This window comes from Amblyomma americanum, chromosome 5, assembly GCF_052857255.1.
Source record: "Amblyomma americanum isolate KBUSLIRL-KWMA chromosome 5, ASM5285725v1, whole genome shotgun sequence".
NCBI classification, from domain to species: Eukaryota; Metazoa; Arthropoda; class Arachnida; order Ixodida; family Ixodidae; genus Amblyomma; species Amblyomma americanum.
Genome location: NC_135501.1, coordinates 126,265,792 through 126,285,685, shown reverse-complemented (window position 1 = coordinate 126,285,685; position 19,894 = coordinate 126,265,792). Strand labels below are relative to the sequence as shown.

The 19,894-nt window shown below is 49.7% G+C and overlaps 1 non-coding gene across 1 annotated transcript; it reads left to right on the top strand.

Moving 5' to 3' along the window:
• Positions 1-439: 439 nt before the first annotated feature.
• Positions 440-511, top strand: TRNAS-ACU (transfer RNA serine (anticodon ACU)). Its single transcript has one exon. It is a non-coding gene; the product is annotated as a tRNA-Ser (tRNA).
• Positions 512-19,894: the final 19,383 nt, after the last annotated feature.

Sequence of the window (19,894 nt, the reverse complement as noted above, 5' to 3'; positions counted from 1 at the left end):
TAGCGAAGACAGCGCAACAAAGGCAACCGTAGAAGAGAAGACGACACGAAACAAAGAGCGCTGTTTGTGTCGTGTCGTCTTTTTTTTCTGTGGTTTGCTTGTTAGCGCTGCATTCGTTGCGAGTATGAATCATCAACTAGCCCAGCACCATGCTTTATTTCACGGCAAAGGTTCCGTGAATGCAAGCTTGGTACGATATTTTGGACTGCCTGGAATATGCCTTGAATATAGCACTATGCAGTTGGATTCTGATTTTCTTGGCTCTTCTGTAAAGAATGGAGAAAAGTGAGAGTAGGAAGAGGGCCAGACATGCAATAAATTAGTAACTTACAACGAGGGCTGCAGCCCCTCATAAGGCATCAGGTCAGCCCCGCTTAATGGCAAACCGGAACCGGTGACCGCTTATCACTAAATCGGGATTGTCACTACCTGGTTCCCCGCCGCGGTGGCTCAGTGGTTAGAGCGCTCGACTACTGATCCGGAGTTCTCGGGTTCGAACCCGACCGCGGCGGCTGCGTTTTTATGCAGGAAAAACGCTAAGGCGCCCGTGTGCTGTGCGATGTCAGTGCACGTTAAAGATCCCCAGGTGGTCGAAATTATTCCGGAGCCCTCCAGTACGGCACCTATTCTTCCTTTCTTCTTTCACTCCCGCCTTTACCCCTTCCCTTACGGCGCGGTTCAGGTGTCCAAAGATATATGAGACAGATACTGCGCCATTTCCTTTCCCCAAAAACCAATTATTATTATTATCACTACCTGGTTCAGCTTGGTGATCCAGGCAGCTCGTTGGACAAGCCAAGTCGTAAGGCTCTGCTCCAAGCTGCACAGCAGTCTGCCACTGCTCCTCTGTGTTGATTAAGGCGCAGGGTTTGATATGGTAGGCCCATATGGTGCGGGGCAGAGTAGAATGGCAACCGCAGAATCTGCACTTGGCAGAGAAGAGGGTGCGGTATATTTTGGAGAGATGTGCGGAACATGGGAAGGAGTGCGTTTCGGCTAGTGCCTCGAGAGGTAGTCCGTGCGAGATAGAGCCCTCCCGGCTGGTGGGTAAAGGCGTCGTTCAACTGAGTAATTTTGGAGATTTAGGGATAAGCGGCCAACCGGTCCCACGCCGAGTTTGCTCCGCCAATGGTGTAGGGCTGTGCCCCAGCCGGATATCAATACCTCGGGCGTGTGAATAGGTCGCCTTGTTGCGTGGAAGCTATTAGATTGCGGGGGTCGACATGAGCACGATGATGCATGCTTGCGTGTGTGTGGGGGAAGGTTATGCTGGCAATGCCAGTGGTCGCACGTTCCCCGACCCCAATCGAGAGACTCCACGAACCATCGATAGCTCAAATCGTGGTATCATTAAAAGTTCCCACTTATGTTACGGGAAGTCGTCCAGAAGGCTTCCTCCCCATTGTGTCTATTCTTCGGCCGGGATTCCGACGGTCTGGGCAGCAGACGGAGCTTCGCCGATGACTTCAGCGGGTCGAGCGTATAATTCACCACGTCTATAATCTGCGCGGATGGTTGCGCAACCGAACCCGCTTCGGTTCACTTATACCTTTGTCACTTCACGGATTCCCTATGGCGTTCTACATTGGACGATTAACAACTGGACGCCCCACTACAGTTGTAAATATTTTGCTGTGCGCGTGTGTATTGAAGCGAAAAGATTCACTACGCTAGTCAACAGAGCGCTTCGCGCGAGCCGGCTTATGTCGGCGCTCGAGTTACGTCACGCGCGGCGCAGGTGACCGCCGCCGACTTCGTCTTTCTCTCTCTATCGCTCCCTAGTCAAACCGAGCTACAGGTGTTCCGCCACTGCGGAGCGCCGCGCCTTCCCTAAAAATGCAACTTTCTTAATAATAATAATTGGTTTTGGGGGTTGGTTGGTTGTGAAACTTTATTTCCAGCGGATATAGAGGAGCGACACGAAGTCGCCCCCAGCTTAAACGGCGGCCGCTATCTCTTGGGCAGCGGCGGCGTCTTCAGCCAGCTGGAGGAGCTTCATCTGTATCCCCGGGTAGGGGCTGAGCTATAGAGCCTCCCAATGAGCAGAGTCGGTAGTGAGGTGACTCGCGGGTAGGGACTGCGGGCAGTTCCAGATCATATGATTTAGATCGGCTTTCGCATCACCATTTTTGCATTTGTTTGAGTAGAGTCCTTCCGAATAGAAGCTACACAATTGGGGATTTGGATAGGTGTCAATTTGAAGTTTACGCCAGGCTTTGGCCTGTTGCTTGGAGAGCGTTTTATCTGCTGGGGGGAATCTGAGTCTTGCAAGCCTGTAGTGCTGCAGGATTTCTCTGTAAGAAAACAACCTGTCCTTGCCAGAGTATAGGGTGGGTGGGCTGCACGACCCAGCTCGGCGGGACAGTTGTCGAGCTAGGTTATGAGCCGCCTCATTACCAGCAAGGGAAGCATGAGCAGGCGTCCAGATTAGGCGAATGCGCCGCGTGGGCTGATAATTTAGCAGAATCCGTGCTGCTTGTAGGGAGACTCTTCCAAACGTGTAGTTACGTATAGCCAATTTTGAGTCGCTGACAATGGTTTCTGCCGAGGATCCCACAATGGCTAGAGCAATGGCTGTTTCTTCTCCAACATGTGTGTGCTGAGTGCGTATAGTGCCCCCAGGTATGAGTGTACCACGTTCCGTGGGGACCACAGCTACCACCTTGTCAGCCGAAGAATCTGCCGCATCTATATATACCACAGAGGTATCATTAAGAAAGCGTTTGCCTAATGATTTGGCTCTCTCTGTACGACGTTCAGCGTGGAAATCTGGGGGAAAGGAAATGGCGCAGTATCTGTCTCATATATCGTTGGACACCTGAACCGCACAGTAAGGGAAGGGATAAAGGAGGGAGTGAAAGATGAAAGGAAGAAAGAGGTGCAGTAGTGGAGGGCTCCGGAATAATTTAGACCACCTGGGGATCTTTAACGTGCTCTAGCATCGCACAGCACACGGGCGCCTTAACGTTATTCCTCCAGAAAAACGCAGCCGCCGCGGTCGGGTTCGAACCCGGGAACTCGGGAACAGTAGTCGAGCGCCCTAACCACTGATCCACCGCGGCGGGTTAATAATAATTATTAATTAGTTTTGGGGGAAAGGAAATGGCGCAGTATCTGTCTCATATATCGTTGGACACCTGAACAGCGCCGTAAGGGAAGGGATAAATGAGGGAGTGAAAGCAGAAAGGATGGAAGAGGTGCCGTAGTGGCGGGCTCCGGAATAATTTCGACCACCTGGGGATCTTTAACGTGCACTGACATCGCACAGCACACGGGCACCTTAGCGTTTTTCCTCCATAAAAACGCAGCCGCCGCGGTCAGGTTCGAACCCTGGAACTCCGGATCAGTAGTCGAGCGCCCTAACCACTGAGCCACCGCGGCGGGTCAAAATGCAACTTTCAGTTTTCAGTCTTGTCTTTCTTCTTTCCTTCCCTGCTTTATCCCTTCCTTTACGGCACGGTTCGGGTGTTCACGAAGATATGTGAGACGGCTACTGTGCCATTTCCTTTCCTAAAAACCAAACTAAACAAGTGAGCCGAAGGCGTTTATAGAATTCATTTTCATTGACAATTTTTGAATGGAAGTTCATTTCTACGAATGGAAAGGCGCACAAACGGCTCTGTGGGTCTGTGGAGACCTCTTCTCGCTTTCATGTGCATTGCGGTGGTGTCAAAAGCGTTCTTTGATTACGTTGCGCACACTGGATGCGGCAGCGGGCCCTCCCTGCCAAGCTGGGAGGTCGCATGCAGTTGATGGTTGATCGCGAGAGATTGATCACCAAATGAACGCTGCGGCCTAGGTATTGCTGCAGTGCCGCATGCCAGACACAACGCTGTTAGCACGAATTCATTCATTCCATATCTCTCTCTCACCACGAATCAAAGCACGAATGAGGAGTCTACATATACAGGGAGCAAGGTATGCGCGTTTCCTCTGCTCAAAGCCGTCGCCGTCTAGAACACTGTCAACGCCAACGCCAATGAACACAGTAAACGGCGATATCCTTCGCTTTGCATATTTTGGAACAGGTGAGCTGATCCACATTAATTATTTTATTCCTTAATCACGAACTAATCACGCGCTTAATCTGGACACATGTCTGAATGAGTAAGTAGTTTGTGTATATTACCTCTCCTATTCTCTCTTCCTGTCCCCTTACCTCTTTTATTTCATTTCTCCATTATTGCCTGCTATCCTTTATGTCGGCGGCCCCAGCTCAGGTGCTTCAGCATCTATGGCAGATGCCGGGGCTTGCAATATCTTTTCCCTGCTTTTTATTATTATTTTCTGAAAACTCTTACTTCTTCACTGTCATCGGGTTCGAACCCATCCGTGGCGGCTGTGTTTCGATGGAGATGAAAAGGCGCTCGTGCGCCGTGATCTATCAGTGCACTTAAAAGGACTATGCAATAAATTAATTGAGATTACGCAAAGCAGACGAGAGATGGGCATTTCATCACTCGTCACCCCAACGCAAGTATTTTTAGGCTAGCATCAATAACAGCGAAGATATAGACGATTAAAAATTGGGCTCCTCCTCTCCCTCCTCAGCTCGTGCACGCGGTCCACCAGAAAAAAATAAAGAAAACAGGTCTGGGCATGGAGGAAGGAAAACTCAGGAGAGACCCTTCCCGTGCAACAACATAGGAAATAAGAGTGAAGGAAGTGACGTATTTTCTCGATCGACTGGTCATCTTTTCCGGGAAGCTTGTTTACAAACCGGGCTGCAGCAGCGGGCCGCGGCGTGCTATTGGAGGTGCGGAGTAGGCGTAACTGCTCGAGTTTCTGTTTTTGGTGGTGCTCACAGGCTGACGTTGACGGCGTTCGCCCATAACTCATGGCGGAATTGAGGACCAATATTTTTTGCGCGCCCGGACTTGAACGCGCTCGGCGACAATGGCAGCACGGACATTTAGTATACTGCGACACTGCTCGGAGCTGTCGGGAGAACGCCGCTGTTCGCTGAGGAGCCTTCGCGCTGTTCGTTTACCATAGGTTCAGTACTGCGTGCGCTGCAGAGTGTTCGTCGGCGTATTGGCGAACGTTTCGTGTCTTGTGCGTGCAGTGTGCGTGTGCCATTCGCGCTCCCGTTTCCATCGACACCGAAACCTCGTTGCTACTTATAAGTGTTCTTGCAGCGCTCCAGCGATTGCAACTGGTGTTGATTACAATACAACTGCCAATTTTGTTTTTCGGCAATTGCGCTTGTGTTAGTGGCGCGGGCCATAACATGGGCGTAGATTTATATTGTGAAGGAAGCAGCTGTGCTAGCTTTGTGCTTAGTATTCCGAATCTTTGTTGCATGCCCGTTTGAAGCGTGTAACGTCTGAAGCGTGTGGAAGGTGTTTGCCTCTGTGGTGTGCCGGGCTAAAGTGTATTCATTCATATCGAGGTCGTCTGTATTTTTGAGCGCGTGTTTTTTTGAGGCCAGCTTCCTGTAGAAGGTAAAACAACTGCTTTTCTGGCTAAGGCCATAGTCAAGAAGTGCGAAAACGTCGAAGCTCTAACTGAATTTTGGAGTCCATTTTTCACTCGTGTTTCTTGTGCCCATGTTCTGTGGTAGTGTTATTTGTGGTAAAATGCTTTTCGTGAAATGAGGATCCACATGTGCATTGAATTTCAATGATGCCTGTGGTTATGTTGAAAAAAAAGAATTCCATGAGTTCATTACATACATTGAATTCCCTTTTATTGCCTATATTGTTGATGACAAGTTTGCTACTGTGCAGTAACATTACAAGCTAGTATTTCATCTAAGTATTAAAAATTGGTGCGTACAACTGCAGCTCTGCACGTTAACCATGAAATACAATTACCATTGAACTAATGCACAACACTCTGAAACATTCTGTAGCCACTGGTTAATTCTGTACTTCTAGAAGCAGTCTGAAAAGCTGAGGTCATATATATTATGCTTCAAACTAGATTTGTGGATGTGAGAATTGCTGTGTTGCAGTGCTACAATGGGTTGATTTATGGATCATTCCTAAAGAGGGCCAGTCCTATATAAAACATGTATTTCTTGGCCTAATTTTGTTGAGAAAGATGGGTTCATCATGGTTTTCCGAAGTAAAATTTCTGGCTTTGGGTTGGGGTGACACCCCCACAACCATATACCCCCCCCCCTGCCGTGCTACTATAGGCACTACGGCCCTGTCTGTTTTTATCACCTTTATGAGTGGCTCTTGGAGTTGTCAATCAAAAGTCATTGTTGGAACGGCCACCTTTATGAACATGTTCTGATACTACAGTTTGCAATCAGGATCAAGAACTCTTATGCATTTAGAATATTTGCCTATCCTGACTGCTGTATGAGAAAGCATTCCTGGCATGGGCAGCCACACAAAACATGTTGTGAAGATGAATACAGTATTCAAGATCAAAAACAAAATACTGAAGGATTTTTCTTGTCCTCACTGCTGTAGCAGAAGGCCCTGTTGACACAGCTGTGCAAATATACGCAATGGAGGCAGGTTTCAACATTCAAAAACAAGAGCAGCATTAAAAGGCAGGCTGAAGACAGCTGGGGTGTGACCATGCATGACAGCATTGTTCACGACTCAGCCAAAAGCCGACACGTGCACGCTCATTCAGCATAAAACTGAGAGGGTTGTGCTATCCACCACAGAGCGTGATTAAGGTGTGGCCTGCATGTGGGCCACTGTTATGCGAGCATAGCATGCAAATAACCTGAGCTGAAAAACCTTGCTTTGGGATGTCATGCACGAAGCACTAAATTCATTTTAGCAAAGACAGATTTTTTACTACCTCATGAGCACATTTGACAGCTGTCCACTGAAAAATCATTATGCTCTCGAATACAAACTGTTGCAAAGGGCCATTTAAATATAAGCCCAGTGCCAGCAAGCTGGACACAGAAAGCTTCCAGGGAGAGCCATGTACTGAAATAATTCGTTGAGCTTTAGTTTAGAGGCAGTACTTTACACTGAGATTACCTGGCACTGCTCGAAGACGACATTCACTGCCTCCATGGTATCGTTTTTTACAACCTGTGATTTCACTGTTACACAGGTCTGTAAAAAACAAACTCCACAGCAACAAATACCACACGAATTTCTTGCACTTGCGGAAAAATACTGTACTCACGCTTATTTATACATATGGCTGAAAAACAGATATTTACTTTAGCATCACAGTGATAAAATTGAATTGGAATGAAATAGGCTTCCACAGGGCGCACCAATTTTCACTGTGAAATGTTACGCCGTCAGTGTAGCCATTGAACAAATAGTTTACGAGCACTTCACAAACAGTATATTTACACAGACTCTTTTAGTTTACTTACTGGTCTTCACTCTTGAAATGTAATCACTCCTATGATTGGTGACATCATACACAACATTGTAACAGCCACAGGTCAAGGACAAAACATAAAACTGTGCTGAGTCCCGTGCCCCGCCACGGTTGCTCAATGGTTAGGGCTCTCGACTACTGATCCGGAGTTCCCGGGCTTGAACCCGACCGCGGCGGCTGCGTTTGTATGCAGAAAAAACGCTAAGGCGTCATTGTGCTGTGCGATGTCAGTGCACGTTAAAGATCCCCAGGTGGTCGAATTTATTCCGGAGCCCTCCACTACGGCACGTCTTCTTCCTTTCTTCTTTTACTCCCTCCTTAATACCTTGCCCTACTGCGCGGTTCAGATGTCCAACGATATATTAGGAGACAGATACTGCGTCATTTCCTTTGCCGAAAAAAACAATTATTATTATTGCTGAGTCCTGTGTTATATCGGAATAAAAGGCAACGAGAGAGCAGATTTGTGAGCAGCTCAATCTCGTGGCAAGGAAATATAAAAAGTGAATATGTATAAAAGTAAATATGTATATAAAAAGTAAATAAATATTGCCGCGACTGTCTTTCAAACCGCGGCGCCAGAAACTGATAAGCTTCACAGGACACTGCGCGAGGGCCCATGCTGTCGCCGCAGCTGAATACCCCTTGCGTTAAACTGCAACACATCTTGCGCGGTGCCTTGCTCATTGTCGTATTCATCAAATTCATCTGCGGAACGAACATATTAGGCCCCGCCGCGGTGGCTCAGTGGTTAGGGCGCTCGACTACTGATGCGGAGTTCGCGGGTTCGAACCCGACCACGGCGGCCTTAGCGTTTTTATGGAGGAAAAACGCTAAGGCGCCCGTGTGCTGTGCGATGTCAGTGCATGTTAAAGATCCCCAGGTGGTCAAAATTATTCCGGAGCCCTCCACTACGGCACCTCTTCTTCCTTTCTTCTTTCACTTCCTCCTTTATTCCTTCCCTTACGGCGCGGTTCAGGTGTCCAACGATATATGAGACAGATACTGCGGCTAATCCTTTCCCACAAATACCAATTATTATCATTATTGTCTTTTAAGGATTGCTACTAGTACAAAGTAAATTAAGCAAAAAATGGCAGACAGCTTGGAACTATGAAGTGGACAAGAGACTGCGCTGGGTAAAGTTAGTTCTAGGTAAATGGAAGTTATGTTTGCACCGGGAGCATTTCATTGAAGTTATTTTATGTCGTCTCGGTATGGGCCAAATGTGCATCACACACAAATTTTCATTGACAAGTGAAAACAAGCCAATTTGTGAAAAATGTGGAGATGACGTAACAGTTATTCATATTTCTTACTCATGCACAGAACTTGAAAACTCAGGAAGAAATATTTAACTCAGTTTTGTAATGAACACATCCCTTTACAACCAATGTTTCTTTTGAGTGAAGAGGCAATTGTTGACACGACATTTTTAACCATTGATTTGCTTCATTTCTTATACACCTTAGCCACCTTGTCATTTCTGAGAAGGCTGCAGTTTTCTTTTACTGGTTGGGAGGCTCAACTACCTTACCCAGCTAAGGATGCCTGCTGACTACCCAACCCTCTTTGAAGGTCTTAATATTAGCCATTCATAAAATTTCTTTCTTTCTTTATCATTAGGTAATACAAAACTTTTTACGCCCTCTGCGCCACCGATAAGTAATATTTCTAAAAGTCTGAAAAACAATTTTCCTTTTGTTGAGTACTATAAACACAACACTACTTTACGCTGCATTAAGGTGGGGTAGTTGGTCCGGAAGCATTATGAAATACATAAGGCGATCCAATGTGCACAACATAAAAAGCAGTAACGAAAGATGATACTCGGCACAAAGTAATAAGTTCTACTCAGTGGCACCATGGGTAATAGTTTATATAAATAAAGAGAGAACACAAACAAGCATGCTCTTCAAAGTGTATGCTTGATTAGGTTTTCTGCTTTATTTTGGCAGCAGCTGCATAGTTACACACAATTTCAATGAACTAAAATTTTGTGCCCTTCACCTGATCTGGTGAAATTTACCTTCTATCCCTGCGATTAACACGGGACTAGAATGAAATGGGTGCAAGTATACCATGATTTTTCGCCAAGTGCAGCCTCCAAGGGACCCAGAGATACAAACCTCCGCCGTCGCAAAACGACGCAGGCAAAAGCGGCAAAAAACACTGCGCACGATGGTGGGCCACCGTAGTAAGTTCCTTCGCTTACCGCAGTCGATAAGTGCCTTCGCCGAATGCTACTTGATTATGGCCATGCAAGGCCGGACTGTTCGTTGGAAAGAGAGCGGGGATGGCGCGGAGACGCCGCGGCAGAGATCAATGACTGGAATCAGCAGAATGTCTCACACGAACGCTTCCGACATCTGCTGTACATGAAAACGGCCAGAAACCAGGCGCCACTCGCACTGGATGCAGTCTCTTTAGGCTGGCTCCTTCGCGTGGTTTGAAACGGGCGTGCGGAGAAACCTAAACAAAAGCGCGCTTGGACAATATGGCGTCGAGCTCGTTTCCGGCTTCAAAAAATGTCACGTGACGGCCTCTTCCTTTTGTTTCCTTACTCCACGGGTCTGGGACTGGGCCCTGCCTTTGAATACGTCATCAGATGACGTTCGCCTTGCAACTTCCGGTTGTCGCTTCTAGCACCCCAGCAGAGCATCCGCGGCGTGGCGGCATCTCTCCGGTCTCTCTCCGCTTCCTGGATTGCGGCGCGCATCGGGTTTCTTTTCTTGTCGTCTTTTGTAGATAGCAGTAATAAACGCGGACATCGATGCACGACTGCTCGCTCATACAGCCGTGATGGGCATCGTGCCCCATGCGTGCCCACGAAGAACCGTGTGAGTGGCTCCGGAACTCCCGACAGAAGGAAGCGGCAGAGGAAAATTGAAACCATATGCGTGAAGGCAATGCCCTGGCTCGAGCTTGGCCGAGAGGGTTGCGCGGCGGCACGAGCAGACGATTTTCACGGCTACCGGAAGTGTGCCCATGACGTCGTGGCTGCCGTGGCTCCAGCGAATGACAGCGTGTGGTGACCTGGCGACGTCATGAGTAGTGTGAAGTCTTTCTTCCACGATTTTATTTCCAAAATCGGTCACTACGAGCACACCAATCGGCCCGCGAAATTTAAAAACCACGTGTTTTTTAATTTATAATGAATTGCCGGCTCATTTCCGAAGGCTTATACTTAGCGTGAATGCTCACTAGCATCATTTCTAAACATAGAAAACATTTAGAAGCGACTTTGAATTTTTGCATTGTCCCTTTAAAGATCTCCACATATTCAGTATTACTGCGCAGCCCTCCAATATAATCTTTCTTTCTCTCCATTATTCCTTCTCTAACGGCGCGGTTCGGGTGTCCACCGATGTGGTAGACAGATACTGCGCTATTTGCTCTCCTCAAAAACCAATTTTCATTCGCACTGAAACTTGACCTACTGCGGATTTCCCTTGCAAACTGTGTGCTTGAAGATTGAAATATTTGGCTACATTAGTTATAATGGCCACTTGTTCGCGTCAATAGAAAATGCAAGAACCCGAAATTTTTTATGCAGCACGCGCTCAAGTGGTTAGAAATTAACTACAATAACTCAAAATCCCAGTGCCCTCTTGAGCGTTTCCAGAAGAGGAATAAACAACAGTAGGAATAGGCTGATGGCTCCATTTTTCAGTACATGATTGTCTTGCGTGAGAACTGAATGCTTTCGAAACCTTCACATCGGGCAGCCTCATATTGTCCCAAACATAAATTCTGCCGAAATGTGAACCTCCGTTAATATTTATTCATTGCAAAGCGGGTAGTTGATGTTTTTGCTGGCATTCGGTACACCCATTAGGGGCACAAGTTATCTTCTGTATTCAGCCAAGTGCTGAGATGTCAGAATGGAGGTGTACCGCGGTGAAGGACGGGCCACTACGGCAGTGACGCTGCAAAGTCAATTGAGTCTTCCTGTTCGTTAAATGGTAGTTACGATAAAAACCCTGCTTTCTCTGAATATTCCAAAATTCTCGCGCGCAAATGTTTTGCATATAATGATGCAAAAGCTTTCTACATGCTTACAATACAACATTACCAGAAAATTCTCGTGTGTACTTCGCAGTCAATGCTTGTCTTCTTTCCAAAGCACAACCAGTGAAAATGTATTTATTCAAAGAGATTAATTGCTCAGTTGCATCGACCCAAGCGCAGCTAGAGGGCTACAAAGAAAAGCTTCCACTGAAACATACATACTAATAATTAATAATTAGCTTTGGAACAATGTGAATGGTGCGGTATCTGTTTTATGTATCGCTGGACACCTGAATTGCGTCGGAAGGAAAGGGATAAAGGAGGGAGTGAAAGAAGAAAGGAAGAGAGGTGCCCTAGTCGAGCTGCCCTACATCATGCTTTCTCAGCATTTGAAGGCCAGGCGAGAAAGAACTGTTCTTTAGAAAACCGTAGCTAAAGAAAAATTCTTTCTCGTCCACGCTTCGAAGGGGGCGCTGCTGTCGCCCGACTGAGCATACGTGTGCGGTATCGGCTCCGCCGATTTTCGGCCAGGGCCGCGGCCCAAAGCATCCTACTCCATCAATTCTGGCATCCATCGATCCGGAATACCAAGCGGCAGAACCTGACACCACTCTCAGCCAGGTGGGTCCATTTCACAAACTTTTACGGCCGTTTTTTGCTCGGCCACGTGGGCGCCGTCGCTAAGCCTAGCGACGAAGCCTACCCTCGGCCGGGCGGAACCGACTCTCCGAGATCAATATGACAACCCACATGCCCCAATTGCGTGGCTACGATCCTGAGACGATGGCGTGGACTTCGACCCCCTCACCGATGGCGTAAATCCGAACACGCCCCCGGATTCCATTCATCCAGTCCTAACCCGATTGATTGCACGTCGCACTCAGCTTAAAACGCAGAAGTCGGCAGCTCCCGACGCCACTACCGGAGCCAACCTGCCGAACAAAAACACGGACGCTCCCACGACGCGCACCAAGGGAAGCAAGGGCAAGATCCTAACAAAGTGGAAACCACGACCAATGTGCAAGCCTACACCCGAAGACTTCGTCATCATCATCAAACCAAGAACGCATTTCTCTCTTCACGAGGCTTTATTGGAGAAAAGATACGGCGCTCCTTTTTCGGCACACATAGGACCGGAACTGGCCCAAGCCAGCACCATCATACCCTCGAAAGACCAAAACATTATGGTCGTGTACACCTCGAATGTCAAGGCGGCGAGTCGGCTCATCGGGGAGTTTGTATTAGAAACCAGCAATGGATCAGTCCCACTTTACGGGTACCTAAAACAGGACTCCGAAGACATCTGCCACGGCGTAATCACGGTCCTCAACGAGGACACCTCCGAAACCCTCCAAGATAAGGTACAATGACGCACCGGTACCATCAAAGAAATCCGATAATTCGGCAAGCCAAACAAAGCACGCATCACTTTCGAAGAGAAAGAGAAGCCCCGATACGTGCACTACGAAAGCGTCCTTACACCTGTGCGAAACTATTACAAGATCATCCCTGCCTGCGACAAGTGTGGAATCGTTGGACATCGATCGGACACGTGTCCAAACATGCGACCGGACATCTGCGGAACCTGTGGAACCCCAGTCTCTTTAGTGGAGGGGGGCGGGCCCCTCATGAATGCAATCCGCGATGCTCCGTGTGCGGTGGCACCGACGTCACCAATTCTCGCGAATGTGCGGCAAAATACCGCACACCAAAAATGGCTGCCCTCATGGGGGCAAAGAGCAACAAGACGCCACCCAAGAGGAAAGCCGCCACCTCGGGCCCTCCCGGAGGAGCAGGTGACGAGGCCAGCCAGGGAACCTCCAATAGCAAGAAAAAGCCGCAACTCACCACCGATGGGAAACAACCACAGGAGGGGCCACCTAAACCACACAACGGCCCGGAGAAGAAACGGCAAACTACGCAGACGCAAGACGGAGCCTCCAGGGCCTGGGCCAACGTCGTCAAAAACGGACACCAGGTGAGCGGTTCGAGCGAGGCTGCTTCTCTTTCCCTCTCTCCTTCCACTCCCCTCCTTAAGACACAAAGTGTCGGGAAAAACCAAGAAATGGCAGCACTCAGGGCCCAAAATGAGAAGCTGCTGAACCAAAATGCGCTACTGTTAAAGAAAATCACCGAACTAGAGTCCAAAATGAATCAGACTCCCCCTCCTCTTCCCTCAGTTCCCCCTGCGGTCGAGGTTATGAAGAGTGAGCCCGCGGCGCCTAAGGCGACCCAAAAAGCAGAAACCTCACTCGAAGCCCGTATCGAAGCACCTTTCGAGGCACGATTTACCGCCATCGAAGCACGTTTCGAGGCACGATTCACCGCTATCGAGAACCAAATTTCAAAGCTCGTCCAAGCCTGCTCCACTTTTCAAGAGCAAGTTACCCAACAATTTGCTCAAATCCCCGAGATGATCGCCCAGCAAATCACCCAGTTTGCCCAGACGATCCCCGGGATGATTACTAGACAAATCGCCTCGAATAAGCGCCGCAAAACTGCTACCAAAACCATTATTTCAGAAGACGAGGACGATAGCTGTTCGCTCACCGGCTCGGAGGACACTCAAACCTCCGACAGCACTGGCCCCGGGATAGCACCGTTACGTCCTTTCGCTAACATAAACAACATATATGGCTTGCAACAACCCTAAGACTAAACAACCCCCGAACCCAATTCGGTCTCCCCTGTCCAAATTGCCCAATGGAACTGCCGCGGGTTCCGCTCCCGTGCAAAGCGGGCGGACCTCAGACTTTTCCTATCAACCCTCGATTCTCTCCCGGCAGTGGTTGCCCTCCAGGAGCCAGGGAGTGGCGCCACTATTACAAATTATATCACCTTCCAGCAGGGCCCCTCTTCCTGCATCTGCGTGCATAATAGTTACACGGCCAATTTAGTCGACCTCGACCTCCAAACCGATTTCTCGTGTGTGATGGTGACCCTCCTTCCGCTCAGGAAAAGAAAGGCACCACTCCACATACTCAACGTTTACTGCCCCCAAAGCTCAAAAATGCCACTTTCGCGACGCTCTTAAGTCGTGCCCTAAAAACAGCAGGCAGGGACCCCTAGTAATCCTGGGCGACTTTAACGCCCCCAGCTTGCTTTGGGGATAAGAGAAGCGAGAACGCAAGCTGGCGGACCTCGCGTCCACGCTAGGCCTAACTCTCCACACAGACCCTGCATAACCAACGCGAATGGATAACTCCGTGACCCGTGACACGTGTCCGGATCTTACCTTCACCAAGAACATCATACATGCTGAGTGGACAAACACCGAGGAGACCCTCGGCAGCGACGACTGCTGCATCCAAATCACCGTTAGGACTAAACCGTTGGCAATACCCCACGCGCAAGCCCGACTCCCCGACTGGAATGAGTTCCGGCAATCTTACATAAACCCGACCCCCATTCGCGAACGAGGATACCACGCGTGGACTCAGGAAGTGGTTACACACCTTCGTTCGACACAGAAAGAAATTCAACTCTCGGAGGCCACGCCGGAGGTGGATAACCACCTCCTGCACATCTGGGAGGCGCGGCATAGCCTGGTCCGCAGATGGCGCCGACAGAAACACAACAGGAAATTTAAAGCCCGGATCACCGAGCTCACCCAGCGAGCGGCAGAGTACGCGGCCCAACTCGCCGACTCGAACTGGGTAGATCGCTGTAACACGGCAGCTAGGCAAATGTAAAACCGAAGTACGTGGCGTCTTTTTCGAGCCCTAATCGACCCAACACAGACTCGTGCAGAAACGCAAAAGCATCTCTAACGGGCTATCCACAGCTTCGATGGAGATGCTTTTCAATTGGCAGAACAACTACGAGACCAATACCTTTGCACTCAACAGGACCCCCGAGGGCCCGCGTACTCTTATGCAGGTTCCGAGAACGCGGAGTTGGATCGACCGTTCCAACTGTACGACTTGAAGGTGGCACTGGGTAAAATGAAGCGAGAAACGGCGCCGGGAAGGGACAAAATTACCGTGAAACTTCTTGCCAACCTCCCCGACCCCGCCTACGAAGACCTCCACGCGTACATCAATTCTATGTGGCTAGGCGAGGAACCCCTCCCAATCGAATGGAAGACCGCTCTAGTCTCTTTCATTCCCAAACCCGGCAAAGCCATAAACACGGACAACCTTTGCCCCATCTCCCTTACGTCTTGTGCGGGAAAGCTTATGGAAACGATGGTGCGAGATAGACTGTCCGAGTTTTTGAAAGACAACAACGCATTCGCTGACACCATGTACGGTTTTGGCCCGCACCGACCCGCGCAAAACATTCTGCTACAACTCGATAGAGAAATTCTCAACCCCGTCAACCCCGTCGCCTTTAGACTTAAAGGGCGCCATCGACAATGTCAAACATGAAAGCATCTTACAACATCTTTCCCAGACCAACTGCGGTCGCAGAACCTTTCAGTACGTCAAACAATTTCTATCTGAGCGACAATCCATCATCAGGATACAAGACGAAGAACACGGCCCTTACCAGCTAGGCACGCGAGGAACCCCGCAGGGCGCGGTTCTTTCTCCGCTCCTTTTCAATCTCGCCATGAAGAATCTCCCGGCCCAGCTGGCGAAAGTCGAAGGCATTCAGCATGCGTTGTATGTTGACGACATAACCATCTTGGCCAAACACGGCACAGTCGGTGACATAGAAACCAACCTGCAGCAAGCGGGAGCGATCGTAGATGCCTACGCTCGCCATTGCGGCCTTCAGTGCTCCCCGGCTAAGTGTGAATTTGTGCACATTCGCCCATCACCAAAGTGCGATACCAAACTGGAACTATCCCTGCCTAACGGCCCCATACCCGAACACGACGAGATCAGAGTACTAGGTCTTTTCATCCACAAACATAGACGAGTTCAAACAACACTAGACAGACTGCGCAAGGTAGGAACTCAGGTAGGCCGCATGGTCCGCCGGGTCTCTAACAAAATCGGGGGGCTACGAAGCAAAGACGCCTTGCGGCTGGCGCATGCCTTCATAACCAGTAGAGTCATATACTCGACCCCCTACCTTCACCTTCGGAAATCTGACGAAAATGCCCTCGAGGTAGTCCTCAGAAAAATGTACAAGTGTGCCCTGAACCTCCCGGCAAACGCGTCTAACCAACGCCTCATGGGCCTGGGGATGGTTAACACATTCGTCGAGCTTCGGGAAGCCCACTTGACGAACCAATACACTAGACTCTCGAAAATGCCATCGGGTCGCCGCCTACTAGCCCGACTGCACATTGGCCATCACACAACACTCGTGGATGAGCGCGCACGTGTCCCCGAGATTTGGAGACTCGCCCTGAACGTGCGACCTCTCCCGGCCAAAATGTCAAAGGAAGACCATAGTGGCAGACGCCTCGCGCGGGCGGATTCTCTAGCCTACCACTACGGTGACAAACACGGAGTCTTTTACGTGGAAGCCTCCGGCCCCCACCGTGGAGGGTGGTACACGGCCGCAGTCGTACACAAGAAAGCTACGGTGAACGGATTTACGTTCCGAGCTCAAAACATAACTCATGTGGAGGAGGTCGCTATCGCGCTAGCCGCCGCAGACCGGGACTCGCGGGTCATCATTACTGACTCGAGAGGGGCCTATAGAAATATTGAACACGGATACATTCATTTCCTAGCTTACCGCATTCTTCAAAACAGTGACTATCCCGGGGCCCCCGCTCCCCGAACGATAGTATGGGCTCCCGCTCATCTAGGACTCGAAGGCAATGAAATGGCAGATGTCTCCGCGCACGCGCTCACTCTCCGGGTAACAACGCCTTCTAGCCCTACCGCAGCGGATCCCGATCCCAAGCCCGTCTTTACTTTTAAGGAAATAACACAACTTTACCAATCTGAAAAATCAATCTTTCTCAAGCCATGCAAGGACCTCACTAAGACGGAGGAACACATTCTCCTCCGTCTCTTCGCCAAAACTCTGCTGTGCCCGGCAGTTCTGAAATTCTTTGATCCCGCTTGCACGGGAAAATGCCCACACTGTGAGGAGAAGTCCTCGGATATCTGCCACATGGTGTGGGCATGCCAGTCAACCCCGAACCTAGACCCCAAACCCAACCCTACCTCGGAGGACTCGGAGGCAGCCCTGCTCAACTGCTCCGACCTAGCGAGCCAAAAGGCCCTAGTCGTCCGAGCCCGAGCAGTCCTGGAGGCCAATGGGCTCCTGTAACGAGGAGCCCATCTAGTGTTTGTAAGAGAGGGTCCCTTCAGGGCCCTCTCATACTTCCTCCATTTATATTCCCAATAAAGTTCTCTCTCTCTCTCCACGCTTCGAACGCCGAGCCACCGGATCACCGGCGCAGTCAGGCTTAATCAGTACGGCTAGCATGAGGTAGGGCCAGAGCGAAATGATTGATCACTCAATGTCGGAACAGTGATGGTAAACTTTTTTTGCGAGAATCCTCAAAGATGGAGCAGATTTGTAATATTGGGCAATTATTCAGCAATGAATATATACTTCTCTTTACAAATCAATTCTACCTTGGAGGATTCTTTCGAAAAACCTGAGAATACATCGAATGAATAGGATTTTGAAGTCATGTTCTGATCATTGATCAGCGCTATTGCAGAGAACAGCTAGTGCATCACGACGTGTGGTAAGTGGCGCATTGATTCTCACGCACAGTACTATAGCATGGGTGCCGCCGACTGAAGAGACACGACCGTGTTCAGTATTTCAGCAATAAATGTTTTTAAAGTGAAAGCTTTATTGGCCGCAAAGTTGCGATTTCGCCGAGGCGGTACTCCATTGAGACTCGTGACGTCACAACGCGCGCCTCGCCGCGGAAAGTTACTGTGCTTCGCGCGCTCGCCGCGCCATCTGGCACGAAGTCACACCGCGCCGCCGCTCGGTAGGGCGCGACACCGCGTTTGTCGTTGTTGCGCTCACCTCCGCTGGCTTAGACAGCTGCGTCGCATGCGTGATAAAATCTCACAGGATTGAAAAGGTGAGCTGGCGTGCGCCGCAACCACAGTTCAGGCGACAGTATGGACGGCGAAAATTTTGATTACCTGGAAGAGGCCTGGAATCGACCGCGGTGCGAGATAGAGATGAAATGAATCGGCCAGGAAACAGTCGAACCACGCGCCGAAGGACTGGTTAAACGCCGCCGTGAATATGCCGCGGCTGGACCAGCTCGTTTACTGTCCGGTGTGACGACCGCTAGCAGCAGAGACCGCAGCCGAAGGAGAGACCTGAGTTCTGCTTCGCTGAACACGGCCCGTGATGAACGATGGAATGCAACGAAGAGGCTTCAGCGACGGGCTCAAGAAACCGAAGAACAACGTGCCGTTAGCGTAGAGAACAGTGGTAACAGTGACACTGGACATTTATGCCTGTGCTTCATACGTTGTGGAATATGTGAACTGGGCCAACAAGAGAGTTTCACACTTGCTTACGTTACATATATCATGGCCGAGCCGAGCTAAGGCACTGCCAAGTTTTGTCTAACGCTTCTATGCAGAAACTTTTTATCTCAGAATCTATAGATGCCTTTTCAGGCACAGCAGCAGAGAAAACATAACCTTGTGCCTGACGAAAATATAAAAAAAATGGCAGTGTTCTAGCTCTGGTTAAAGGTGGAGAGGCGCGATAGCTACAGCTGACCGAGTGGAACTCACTCATTCGAATTGCAAAGTCAGTCTTTCGCCGCTCTGTTTTTCCGGGCGTTCCTTCTTCATCTTCGTTCGTGGAAGACTGTTTCCATTTTGAGTTACTCTTTTTTAATATATTCCTTGATAAAGCTTCACGGTCGAAACTGTCTGCCACCTCATTGCCGCTGACTCCTATGTGAGAGGGCACCCATTGGAAATATAAAGTAAAGCTTCTGCTGTGCAGATCCTGCACCAAGCGCGGAGAGCATATAGACAAGGCATCAGTAGGGAATCCGCGCTTTAACCTCTGAAGCGCGGATTTTGAATCAGTTAGGTCGACAACAAGTTGAGCCGAACAAGACCCAAACATCCGTAAGAGCCGCCTCAATAGCAACACTTTCGCCGGTTCTGGAGGAGACGAAGGCGTAATGCGTTCAGACCACTTACAGTCCGAAGAAGAAATGAACAAAGCCGCTGCGCTAGCTTGTTTGACTTTGTCCACAGAACCATCTGTGAAAATTTGTTGATGGCGGGCATAATCTGTTTCAAATATTCCAAAGGGGCCGCTGGGGGCCGGCTAGTGCGAACGCGCTTCGCATCGGCTCTGTACCAGCACGGCGATTTCGTCCGGAGTTCAACCCACGCAGTGCCCATCGCCTCACTGCACCGTCCGTAAAGGTGAGTGCAACCATCTATTCAAATTTGGTGGCAGTCGGTCCCCCTAAGTAGGCCCACGGGCCGAAAACCGCCCTTTGCCGATCAGCTGCCGCACTAGGCCTCGCGCCACTGTGGGCTAAGCCTAAGCCGCTCGACCTCCCCTACATCGACAGCATGGAGGTCCACGTGATCGGAGAGACAATAACCCGAAGGAGTATGATCCCAGGGACTGGAATCATATTCTGAGCTTACCCGCCCATCTGAAAGGAGCACCGAAAATCCAGGACCAGGCGAACGCCACCACCGGC